The following is a 2,599-nucleotide window of genomic DNA, read 5'->3' as shown; positions in this document are numbered from 1 at the left end:
TTGCCCATCTGCTTAGAGAAACTTAGATAAACACGGGCAGTACCTTTTTTAAAAGAAAAGATATCTTTGCAGTGATGGTTCCTGTGTCTCTTTTAGAAGAAGAAAGTGTTAGAATAAGTAATATGCAAATAAGTTTATATAATAAAGACTTTTCATATTTATTTTTACTATTTTCATAGAATTTCATGTAAAATTAGTTTTTTCTTAAAACATTAATAGCTTAAAATATTTCTAATAGTAATTTCTATGAATATTCAATTAGATTAATCATTTAGGGACAAATCTAAGCCTCTTGATCTGTATATTCCTAATGGGTTAATGATTTAATTTTTTAAAAACCCATCATCTGTGTTCAAAATGTTAATATAATTTTAGTTGATCTTCATAGGTTTTCAGCAAATATTATGGTCAGAGCTCTGTAGTTGGTCAGTTAATTTTGCTTTATTTAACTGGCAACAAAATGAACGATTTTAAGTTTTCTAAAATTACTTTTTAATGGTTTTTGCTTAAGCGTTAGACTAGAGAAACAGGAAGAGGTATTAACTTTAATATTACTTTTCATAGTAGTACCTTATCTCTATGTTATACTCTAAGGTTAAGGTTTAGAAAGTGCTTTCATGTATGTTGAGGTCAAATAAATATTCCCCTTGGAATTAGACATTTAAGAGTCTGAGAAATTGAGATGAAAATACCAACTTTACTACTGATAAAAATATTAGAGAATACGACTGGCTTCTTGAGTCTGGAATTAGTTATACCAGTCCACCCAGTCAAAGCAGCCTTCACACAATTGCAGGCTTCTTACCATCTGGCAAAGAACAGTCTAATGTGTGCCTTGTGCTGATAGGCAAATACAGAAGATGGGAGGGGGAAAAAGGCCTGGCTAATCATGCCCAAGCCCTGCTTTTTCAGTTCCCCAGTAGATAAGTCATTCCTCCTCCCTACTGAGTATTGTTCTAATGGAGTTTCCCACTAATGTATACTACCTTATCCCATTTGATCCTGATAAAAACTCTGTGATGGTAATAGAATAGAAATGATCAGTTTGACTTTTTATATAATGGGAGAGGGAATAAATTTTATTTATAAAAGGTGGGATATGGCAGATGAAAGACATATCTAATTTTATTTGCCCATTGTTTTGAGATGGTGTCTACTATAGAATATAGGAAGGATTTTATTTTGATGGATTGTAACATAATAGTGGATATACTTCTTATCCTATACTATATAATTTATTAGTAGGATATTGGCATACAGACATTTAATATCTTATTTTCAATTTATATATAATCAGATTCATACTTTCTGTCTCTTAGATGTCAGTTTTTTTCTTTTATAACAGCTTTACTGAGAATATAATTCATATACCATAAAATTCAGCCTTTGAAATTGTACAACTAGGTGGTTTTTAGTATATTCATAAAGTTGTGCAGCCATCACCATTATATAATTTTAGAATATTTTTATTACCATTCCCAAAAGAAGGCCTAAACCCATTAGCTGAAAAGAAAGCCTAAGCTTCATTCCCCCATCACCCTATTCCCTGGCAACCACTAATCTACTTTCTGTCTTTATGGATTTGCCTATTTTGAACATTTCATATAAAAGGAATCATATGATATTATGTATGACCTTTTTGTTTTACTTCTTGTGCTTACCCTGTTTTCAAGTTTCGTGTATATTGTAGCATGTGCTTCATTCCTTTTTATGGCTGAATGATACTCTATTTTATGTATATACCACATTTTGTTTATCCATTCATCCATTAATGGACATTTGGGTTATTTCCACATATTAGCTACTATGGATAATGCTACTGTGAACATATGTGTACAAGTTTTGGTGTGCACATATGTTTTCCATTCTATTGGGTAGATATCTAGGAGTGGAATTGTTGGGTCATATGGTAGGCAGTTTCTTGTTTAACATTTCTCTGAATTTCTGTCTTATGACTTATAGAAGATAACTGTATTCTGTTTTGTTTTTTTTTTTAACATTTCTCTGTATTTCTCCCTGTTTCAGCATCATTTTTCTGAAAATATTGGAGGGAAATGAGTTCTTTGATTCAACTTGATCATTATTTTGTCTCTGTTCTTCAATCACTTTATTTCACCTATTTTTAAAAATAATATGTGATATACTACTAAAAATTTTGTATTCAAATTTTGGCAGGTAGTGAAATTGTTCAGATGAGCTTTTTTTTTTTTTTAATAGTTTCACTTACTGGAGGCTACAGCTTAGTTCAGAGAAACAGTACCATGTTTTAATAACAAAATAGTGCCTCATTGCCCATTCAATCACTCATTTATTCAACATAAATTAAACACAGTGCTTATCAATCCTGGGTATAGGTTAGAGTTATCTATGGTGCATTTAAAAAAAATAAAAAAAGACATACCAATTAATCAGAATCTCCAAAGATGGATCTTAGGCATGTTTGTTTTTGGAAAGCTTCATAGTTAATTTAATGGATAGTTATAAGGTGCCATACTCTGGAAATAAAGAGATGATAACTTAAGCATACAGTTTAGCAGTCTAGGAGAAAAAACAGACAAGTAAACTTCCAATTGTGTTATAAAATTATATTAATTTCCAT

At 30.7% G+C, this 2,599-nt stretch overlaps 1 protein-coding gene across 2 annotated transcripts in view; it reads left to right on the top strand.

Moving 5' to 3' along the window:
* NFAT5 (nuclear factor of activated T-cells 5, tonicity-responsive) overlaps positions 1 to 2,599 on the top strand; it is a 130,838-nt gene that overhangs the window by 84,259 nt on the left and 43,980 nt on the right. The window lies entirely within an intron of this gene.

This window comes from Propithecus coquereli, unplaced genomic scaffold, assembly GCF_000956105.1.
Source record: "Propithecus coquereli isolate 6110/MARCELLA unplaced genomic scaffold, Pcoq_1.0 Scaffold67, whole genome shotgun sequence".
NCBI lineage: Eukaryota > Metazoa > Chordata > Mammalia > Primates > Indriidae > Propithecus > Propithecus coquereli.
Note: the sequence above shows the minus strand (reverse complement) of the source record. Positions and strands in the feature narration are given on the sequence as shown.